The sequence below is a fragment of the Diadema setosum genome, chromosome 19, assembly GCF_964275005.1.
Source record: "Diadema setosum chromosome 19, eeDiaSeto1, whole genome shotgun sequence".
Classification (NCBI taxonomy): domain Eukaryota; kingdom Metazoa; phylum Echinodermata; class Echinoidea; order Diadematoida; family Diadematidae; genus Diadema; species Diadema setosum.
The window spans coordinates 6,223,497-6,234,645 of record NC_092703.1 but is presented as its reverse complement, the minus strand read 5'-3'; positions in this window follow the sequence as shown (position 1 = coordinate 6,234,645).

The following is an 11,149-nucleotide window of genomic DNA, read 5'->3' as shown; positions in this document are numbered from 1 at the left end:
TGATCCTCTGTAGCCAAATTTCCGGCAATAACGATTCACGGTACACGTACACCGTGTCCAACTCCAAGGTTTATACCAGAGGTTTTACACCACCACCCCCTCCCCACCCCCCCCCCCACACCCGCGCCTCCCGGCAACGGGGAAGGGATACTGAATACACGTATATATCACACCCCCCCCCCCCAAAAAAAAAAAAAAAAAAAAAAATGTGATGAGGAATTAAGATTCTTACAGAAACAAGCAACTATAAGAAAAGTTACTGTGGTCTCATACAATTCTGCAATGCATAGGCCTGTACTATATGGACCTTCAGGTTTCCAACATCTCTTTTGATCCGGGAGATTCATGAATGAGAAATAATTATAACGTTTGAATAGCTTGTGCATATATGAGAGCATATAATACTAAGATGAATTCAAAGTTTATTTGATGAAAATTGGTTTTGAAATGGGTGAGATATCCAAAAACAAAGAGGTCCTAATAAAAGGTGGGACACACCTTTTATCAGAACCACTTTGTTTTACTATGTTTTTGGATATCTCGGCCATTTCAAACCGATTTCATCATGAATTCTAGCTGATTATAATTGTATGCTCTTTAATATTTCAGATTGTTTCTGATTATCAAATCAGAAACCATTATCTCACAAAAAGCTAAATATGAATCCCAGCCCCTCTAACCAAAACTATAGGCCTTAACATATTACCCATCCCTTTAAAAGAAAAAACATGATATCACTTAAAATGATATACACCTGTTCTAGGCCAAGTTAAAAAAAAAAAACAAAAACAGTTTCTCGTTCCAGCAGCCGGCATCATTTTTTTAGATTTTTATTTTATATATTGGCGTATCAAAGAGTTTTTTGTTTGTTTATTCTTTTTTAAATGATTAACAACAACATTTCAGTTGATTTTTGTTGTAACCAGTCGTTCAACCTCACACATGCCCAGCCTACATATTTATCGTGCTGTACTTAAAAATGGAAATTGGACTACCCAAATAACTGGCTCAGGCGATTGGTCATTTTAAAAAAAAAAAAAAAGAAGAAAAAAAAGTGCCCTTATCCTCCATTCTTCAAAAAGTAGGACGAGAAACTATTTTTTTCCACTTGGTCTAAACTATATGTAGGTGTCTACCGAGTAGTCAGTTTACATAATAATATCATAATGACTTATATACTTTTGGAAGATACATGTTATATACTAGTACACCTTAGCTTACTTTTTTTTTTTGTTGTTGCAACAATCTGGTCAGATCTGTTTTTGTAAATAATCATAGTTCAGTCAATATGCCAAATTTGACTTTCTACAATGTGTCTTCAGATCTGTGTTGGATATAGTATCACAAAAATAAAATTAGAAAAAAAATAGAATTTAGCCATAAACTTTGACCCCTGAACCTTGATACCTTTCTTTTCATTAACTGCTCAAGCTCACATCACATCCACTAGTCAAATTTGTTATTCTCGAGTGCACTCTTTCTCCTTATATCAACTTCAAAATGAAGTCAATAGCATGTGTCTAGACATATTTTGAGAGTTTCATTCGTGTGTATATATGTCACAGCAATATATTCACATGGCTGCAAATTTATTGAATGCATCAAAAATAATTTCAAGGAAATGGCAGGTTATTCTCAGTTTTGAAAGCATATGTCGGATGAACATAAATTCATTGGTTTGATGAACATAAATTCATTGGTTTGTTACACATAAGGAGCAATCTGCAAAGACAGAAGGCATACAGACATAATATGTCTGTATGCCTTCCATTATATAGTAGATATAATATATATACAGATGTATATATGTGTGTGTGTGTGACAGAGGAATGATTCGCAGATGTTGCAGTAATGTTCACTATGGCCTTTTACTCTCCCAAGCTTTCGACTGTGTTACCAGTCTTTTTCAAGGGCTTTTAAGGCGTTGGGATATGCTTGCTTTGTGTGTGTGGTGTCAGAGGGATGAGTGTGAGTGACACCACACACACAAAGCAAGCATATCCCAATGCCTTAAAAGCAACGCCTTAAAAGCCCTTGAAAAAGACTGGTAACACAGTCGAAAGCTTGGGAGAATAAAAGGCCATAGTGAACATTACTGCAACATCTGCGAGTCATTCCTCTGCCACACATATACCTAAAGATAATGCAGCACCCACAACGTACGAGGCCAAGCCCGCTTCACCTTATATATATATATATATATATATATATATATATATATATATATATATATATATATATATACATATATATATATATATATATATATATATATATATATATATATATATATATACATATACATATATATATATATATACATATACATATATATATATATATGTGACCCAGCACCTCAAAACAAACAAAAAGTCGCCAGACATGAATTTTTAGTTAAGACCATATAGTCCGGGAGCCAGCGGGGGTCAGCCTAGCTGAAAAGGTTACCAATTTTTATGTATATTGCAATTTAGTACATACGCCCCTAAGTATGGAAATGCACGTCTGGCTGGTCATCGGTGGTGGGTGTGGCCAGGAGGGCCAAAAAAAGGACCCCTCAAAATTAGGCTAGCCTAGCTGGAAAAGTAACCCCATGAAAACAACTGGAACTTGTTCGTTACACTTACAGGATAAATGAATGACCATTGCCAGACGTTTTAAGTGGTGGGGGGTAGCCGCCAGACGCTCTTAAAGGCCCAACTCCAGCTAGGCTAGCCTAGCTGAAAAAGTAACCTCATGAAAACCACTGGAACTTGTTCGTTACACTTACAGGATAAATGAATGACCATTGCCAGACGTTTTAAGTGGTGGGGGGTACCCGCCAGACGCCCTTAAGGACCCAAATTTTTCCAGCTAGGCTAGCCTAGCTGAAAAAGTAACCTCATGAAACCCACTGGAACTTGTTCGTTACACTTACAGGATAAATGAATGACCATTGCCAGACGTTTTAAGTGGTGGGGGGTAGCCGCCAGACGCCCTTAAAGACCCAACTTTTTCCAGTTAGGCTAGCCTAGCTGAAAATATAACCTAATGAAACCCACTGGAACTTGTTATTTACACTTACAGGATATATGCATGGCCGTTGCCAGACGTTTTAAGAAGTGGGGGGGGGGGGGTAGCCGCCAGATGCCCTCAAAGACCCAATTTTACCAGCTACTCTCTAAAAAAAAAAATCGAGTGAAAATTTTCACTCTAAAAAGAGTGAATACAAAAAAGAGTGAATTTCGAGTGAAATTGGAGTGAATTTTGAGTGAAAATGCTCATTTTCACTCATTTTGGAGTGACGTCAGGGATCACTCGAAGATTTTGGAGTGATCCCTGACGTCACTCCAAAATGAGTGAAAATGAACATTTTCACTCAAAATTCACTCCAATTTCACTCGAAATTCACTCTTTTTTGTATTCACTCTTTTTAGAGTGAATATTTCCCCTCGATTTTTTTAGAGAGTAGACTATAGCCCTGATGGCTGGAAAAGTAACCTCCTGAAACCCACTGGAACTTGTTCTATGTTTGTATCTCACCTGATAAACACTGTCGACATAGTATTCTGGTGTTCTTTCAATAACTTTCCACACTTTTGAGCTATATGACCACCAAATTCACTCCTCAGATCATCTAATGATTGCTGTCAAGTGTTAATATTGGTGAAGTCCGACTACGTCAACAGTCAAAAAGTCAATGAACTAGGCCTATGCCATTTGAAAATCTCTGTAATCACAAAGTCGATACGTGGACGAGACATCACTTCGCTTTTGCCTTGTTAGATGGTGAATATTTGTAAGCTTCCGTTTCTAATTCATACAGCACCAACATACATGTCTGGGAATAGCGGTAAAGAAGATTAGAGTCTTTGGCAACAAGTGCAAAATTAAATTCTGTGCCTTATTTGCTAAACAAACGTGGTATAGTGATAGGAGGACAACGACCTGTTAGGCAATATGGCGGACCAATAGCTCTATATTATTAGTGTTATAGAATAAATGACAATGATGTAGTTCTGAAGCATACTTTTCATTAGATGCTTTTGCAATGACTCAATGTATACTTTTAATCGAACTAAGTATATATCCATGACTTGCTCATGAATTACGGCAGAACGATTCGGTGAGGAAAGTTTTCTGTCATGTCATTACGGAAGAAGTGAACGTGTCAATATTTTGCTATTTGTTCCATAATTATTTCTGAAGTGAATGTATTTTCCTAAAACATTTTTTTCTTTTATATATTACCTACGTTGCATCCAAATGCCTATTCGTTGAAAAAATGCGGGCCATGTATTCAAAGGTCAAAGATCATAGGTTAATGGGAGTAGGGCATACATTGTACAACATTTCACTAAGTTGTTGGTTTGTTTTTTGTTTGTTTGTTGTTGTTGTTGTTGTTTTGTTGTTTGTTTGTTTGTTTGTTTGTTTTTTTTTGGGGGGGGGGGGCATGATTCAAAGTGTCCTAAAACCTTGTATAATACATGTATTTAGTTTTGTAGTCACGACTCTTGCTATGTATGATGCCAAACTCTTCCCTCTCATACAAATGCAGCCGTTTCAGGGAAATAATTATGATAATGATTGTTAATGCTGAAGTGGTTCATAACATTCCAATGATACTATTTATAGAATTAAAGTGAATTTGACAATGGTATATGATATCCGCAATTTACTCTTTGACAGGTTCTATCATCCGATTAATAATGTATAAATTGAATATACAGTAGTCCCCTATTCAGTAACTACAGGTTAAGTTAGATAAGCTGCATTCATTTTGCACGCGACCATGGCGTTATAGCCAAAGATGATTGAATTCTGTAAAATCTGTGTGACTGCACAGGATTGGAAAACGAAACAACTTTCTGTGTATAGAACAACGAAACAGAAACTGGTGCATGCATTATTCTCAGTCACTTTGTTATGCATAATGATGGTTTGCTCATTGCAGTTCCGGAATCTCAGCTCGAGGGACTCGAATTGATCCCAAATCAGTCGGCATGCGTGTATCACCCAAAACAATATCTGAACACAATTATAACTGCAGTCCTTGGGACAGTCTCTATTGGTTGCCGATAAGGGCTGGTATCAAGTTTGATTTTCATATTGTTTACAGTGCCTTGTATTTAAATGTTTTCATCGAAATGCCCGTATACGGTATGCGTATCTCAGTTAACTCTTTAAACCATAGTTGTAATCTACTTGCCAAGAATCTCATGTTTTCAATAAGCGTGAACTCCAAGACATGTCGTGATAAGGACTTTCAGACAATTGGCATCGTCATTATAAAACGAATTCCCCTTTTACAAGACACGTTTTAGATTTTAGATAGAAATATGGATTCGTTTGAATGCATACAAACAGCTTCTTAAATCCTCTTACATTTTGTTTTTAAGATATGGTGTATACTTTAGAAGTGTAAGAAGCATGCTCTTGTTTTAGAGGCTTTGAGTACTGGTAAGAAGCATAATATGTTATTCTTATAGATTATGTGAATAAATACGCATTCAAACGTTTTGAATAAAACGTATCCAGACAACTGCATATCATATTTTCACCTCTTCCGTCATGCAGATACTCTTGCCGAGAAGGTTAACTGTTTGATAGATATAGTGCTCACCTTTTTTTAATATTGAAAAGGTAATTGGGTAAATTTTTGGTTTCAGTGTATTATTCAAACACAACTAAGTTAACTTTTACATTAACATTTTCACAACTCACAAATTCCACACGCACACACATTTCATGATTCGATCACAAGATCCAAGTTACACTAATCCTATTTACTTTGCAGAGTGCAACAACATAAGTTATATTCTGAGCAAATAGGCTTACATCAGTTCGCACTATTCAAGGTTTAGAGTAGTTAAGGAACTAAATCGTACCCGATTATGTGATGCTAAGTTGCACCTTGAGATGATGGGCAATATTGCCCCTATAAAGGAGCAGGCGGTGACACTGACTTGCTCCTTTAAAGGAGCAATTTTGCAGCAGTCATGGAGCAAATAAGCACCACATAGGTGCAACATCATACCAATAAGGCACAAGATTGCACCCTCAAGAGAGGGTACATTCTTGCATCCTTCGGGCATAAAGTTGCACCTAAAGGAAAGAGGTTGCGCCTTTTTCAAGGGGGCAAAGTTGCTCCCGAGGGTGTAACTTTTACCCTTTCTTGAGGGTACAAAGTAGCACGCACAGTTCCAAGATTGCACCCTCAAAACAAGGCACAATCTTGGAACTTTAGGTGTTTCTTTGCACCCTCAAGAAAGGATGTAAAGTTGCACCAAGATGTAAAGGCTACACGGGGTGCAAAGGTGCACCGAAAGGTAAAGGGTGCAAGATCGCACCCTCACGAAAGGTGCAACTTAGCACCCCTTAGTGTGGGTGGAAAGATGCACCCTCAAGAAGAGGTGCAATCTAGCACCACTTAGTGTGGGTGGAAAGATGTATCCAAGGGAACATTTTCGCACCCTCAATAAAGGGTTCAACTTTGCACCCTCTCTGCAGTATTATTTTATACACACGTGAATTCCTTGTTCCTGTGAGCTACGTTTAATATGAGCGTGACCCAGTATTAGACACGTGTCAAGCCTTTGCAGACACAGAATTTTTTTCTTCATTATTGTTTAAAGGTCATTTAAAACAAATTTAAATATATATTCATTTCTTTTAAGTTAAGAGGAGCAAAAATGTGGAGATCATGACCTGTGATACATGTTACGGAAAGTCTATATTTTTATGTGTACTCGGTTTTTTTTTTCAACTACAAGGAATTACCTATGGGCTAATTGGATAAAGAAGCTAAGCATTACTTTTTTCATCAGTTAATGTCAGTGCTGGTGTATTATTCTTGAAAAGTTGGCATCTAAATGTCCTCTAAACCAAGTACTTTTTACACTGTATAAAATTATATTCCTGTGAGTTACGTTTCTTATGAGCATGACAGATCTGTAGACACGTGTCATAGTGGTTACAAACACTAAGTTTCCTTTGCTTTCATCGTTATCAAGAACCAATTTTAACAATTTCAGATGTTCTGGGTTTTTTTTCTATTTCGTTACGAGAAGGCAATAATGATTTCCTGTAAAACATGTTAAGGAAAGTTGATAGTTTGGTTATTTTATCATTACTCATCTTCGTCTTCTCAACAAGAAGATGATACACATGAGCTCATTTGCTAAAGAAGTTGAAGGATGTTTAATTGCTGGTAGCCACGTAGGGGCTTTTGTCATAACATTTTGCATCTAAATCCCTCGAAACTAAGTACATGCAGTATTAGTTTATAGATAACATAGTATTTTTGTTGTTGCTGAGAGCTTATTCATATGAATTTTAGACATGTTTCTCATAATATGTTTCTGTCATATGCTTTACTGAAGAACAGCAAATGTTGAGTTTATTGCCAAGAGAGGTTGATCATTACTTTACAGTTAAGTTCATTGAAGTGCCGGAGCATAAACTTGTCTTGAAATATTAGCATCCTAAACCCTCCAAACCAAAATACGTGCAATACTAGACACGATAGGAATTCCTCGTTGTTGTGAGTTATGTTTCTTAAAAACACTGATTTTTTTCTGCTTTTTCAATGTACTATGTTCAAAAACACTCTTGAACAATTTTCAGATTTCGTTTCTTTCTTAAGAGAAGAAAACGGTGAGGTCACGTGAAGCATGTTCCTATAAGTTTTATTTCGTTAATAATTTTTCTTTACCCATCTCAGTTAATAATTTTTCTTTACCCATCTCCTCAACCGTAAGGTGATACGGTACCTAAAAAAGTCATAGGCCAAAGGTGTTGAGCTTTAATTCCCCTTTTTAAAGTAAATTTAAGAGCTGGGGCATTATTTTTAAAAAGTTGGCATTTTAAGCGATGTACACCGAGGACGAGTCTTACTGAATGGATTTCTTGTTGCAGTAGAATTGTATTTTTTATGAGCTTGATGGAGTATTAGACAATATTATATAAAGTGTTTGCAAAAACTGTTAATGTATTCCCTTTTGCTAATATCCAAAGAGTTCATTTGCCAAGTTTTGATTGTCTTTTGTTTTAATCATCAGGGGTTTGTTTTATCATGGTCATAGAGGAAAGAAACTTAATTATAAAAAAAAGCCTTCATGATATAAGAAGAGATACTGTAGGAGACAATTTCATCAAAAGTTGTGATTTCCAACATTTCCAAAACAGTCAGTCCGCAGCACGTATGCTAATGAGCCGATCCGGCAAGATTTATTCAGCACTCTCGTTGAGGATCTTTGCGTTCGAAAGGTGTCTCGTCGTGCGAGATTTTGCGAGACTTTGATAGGGCTATGGTTTTCACAGTGTAGCGACTTGTACATACATTCGTCATGGCTACAAGTCACGGTAAATTGTTTTCCAGACTTTGATCTTTATTTTGATACTAAATTTGCCTATAACATCGGATCTTATCATGACTATATAATCAGTTGAATTTGCGTAAATTTTACCTGCTTTTCACGGAAGATTTTGTCATCTTAAGTTCTTTTTTGGTTCCTGACCGGATTAAGAAACTGTTGTTTCTGATTTTGGCTTTTTCGTAGAGAGGAAACTTAGATACTCATCATATATTGGAGTCAAGGAGACGCAAGCATGATTTATACTAGTTTTTCCGTTTTGAAATGTCTGTAAAATTCACTCCTAAGCCAGAAGTATGCTCCGCACAAAGTGTACAGTGGTGCGAAAGAGCTCTCTCATTGGACAGTGCGTGCGTTCAGCTCTTGAACTACACGCGTGCCAAGAAACCGCAAGTGGCATGAAACCGTTATGTAGCAGCGTAATGACGTAATGCAAGCGCTGAGTGCAGGCGCTGTCCAATGAGAGAGCTTACTCTTGAGATTGCACGGTTTCAAGCTGATCAGCACTGACATCGATGTATATTTTACTGGTTCCTGACCGGATTAAGCAACAAATTGTCAAGATATGTACATGGATACAAAGATTAGGAGATGGACAACCAAATAAAGCATTTTCATTGAGACGCAAGGTGAATTTGATATTTTTTTGACGTCTTGAACGTGTACTGCACGAATTATTTTTTTTCATCATTTTTCAAGCTCAAATTACGCTATGATATTTTTCATTTACAATAATTTGAGTAACATGTGACGATAGTTTATATATTTTCCTTGAATTTGACACCAAATTTGTGAACATAAGGTGTATTTTTGTAGCCGAAAGCCCAAGGACAAAATCCCCTTACGCAGCTCATTACGTATGCAAGCCTAAAGCGGGCTTGCATACGAGTTGAATAAATACGAGCGAATTATCGGGTGCTGCGGACTGACTGAAAATGCAATTGATGAATATTTCTCCCCAGGGCACAGAAAGAAAGTAGTTCTTGGTCTTGTTTTTTTTTTCACGTCAGTATGTTATAATACCCGCGGGTTTACGCCCATCCCACCAATTTCCATCCGGATACTGTATCCGGCCCTGCCTTTTTTTTCTTTTTTGTTTTTGTTTTACACTGCAAAGAAAATGAGAACACTGATGTTTGAGAAAAATCCCGACATGTTTGATTGGGCAATTCTTTTTTGATGTCTATCATTCTTTCCAAATAAGTTTTTTGGTTATCACTGAGGACAAATACAGATACCCTATTTCTTCTACCAGAACCACAGCACTGTATATTCTCATATTTCTACAGTATTTCGTCTCAACACTTGCCCTATTGATATTTCAAAGCATGTTTCCCTGTGCGCTCAAGAAACTCCCCCATTAAAGGAGACCTCCGGGTGATTCTCAGATTTTTACATTTGTACAACTATGAATTAGTTATACTGAGGACAGAGTTTCAGAATTTGTGATAATTGGGATGAAGAATAAGAATATTTTCAAAAAATAGAACAAACTGCAATGAACAAGGATGATGACATGGGAGAGTCACCATAAGAATGCATGAGTTGGGGCTCAAGGAAGCAGAACAAAAGGATAAGGTATGCATAGACAGGTGAACTCGCAAGCAAGCGGTATAGTTATGGTATTACACTGCTATTATTTCTGAAATATGTGAACCTTATAGCTGGTAAAATTGGGTCTTTGAGAGCGTCTGGGGGCTACGCCCCACCACTGAAAGCGTCTGGCAACGGTCATGCATTTATTCCATAAGTGTAAGAACAAGTTCCAGTGGGTTTCATGGGATTACTTTCCTAATTTTCAGCTAGGCTAGCCTAGCTGGTAAGAGTTTGGTCTTTGGGGCGTCTGGCGGCTATTGTCTGGCAACAATCATTCAATTATCCTTTGAGTGTATCACAAGAACAAGTTCCAGTGGGTTTCAGGAGGTTATTTTTCCAGCTATATATAGGTTAGTCTAGCTGGTAAAATTCGGTCTTTGAGGGCGTCTGGCGGCTACACCCCCCCCCCCCCCACCACCACCACCACCATTTAAAACGTCTGGCAACGGTCATGCATATATCCTGTAAGTGTAAAGAACAAGTTCCAGTGGGTTTCACAAGGTTACTTGTTCAGCTAGGCAAGCCTAGCTGGAAAAAGTTGGGTCTTTAAGGGCGTCTGGCGGCTACCCCCCACCACTTAAAACGTATGGCAATGGTCATTCATTTATCCTGTAAGTGTAACGAACAAGTTCCAGTGGGTTTCACAAGGTTACTTTTTCAGCTAGGCTAGCCTAGCTGGAAAAATTTGGGTCTTTAAGGGCGTCTGGCGGCTACCCCCACCACTTAAAACGTATGGCAATGGTCATTCATTTATCCTGTAAGTGTAACGAACAAGTTCCAGTGGGTTACATTAGGTTACTTTTTCAGCTAGGCTAGCCTAGCTGGAAAAATTTGGGTCTTTAAGGGCGTCTGGCGGCTACCCCCCACCACTTAAAACGTCTGGCAATGGTCATTCATTTATCCTGTAAGTGTAACGAACAAGTTCCAGTGGGTTTCATGAGGTTACTTTTTCAGCTAGGCTAGCCTAGCTGGAAAAAATTGGGTCTTTAAGGGCGTCTGGCGGCTACCCCCCACCACTTAAAACGTCTGGCAATGGTCATTCATTTATCCTGTAAGTGTAACGAACAAGTTCCAGTGGGTTTCATGAGGTTACTTTTTCAGCTAGGCTAGCCTAGCTGGAAAAAATTGGGTCTTTAAGGGCGTCTGGCGGCTACCCCCCACCACTTAAAACGTCTGGCAATGGTCATTCATTTATCCTG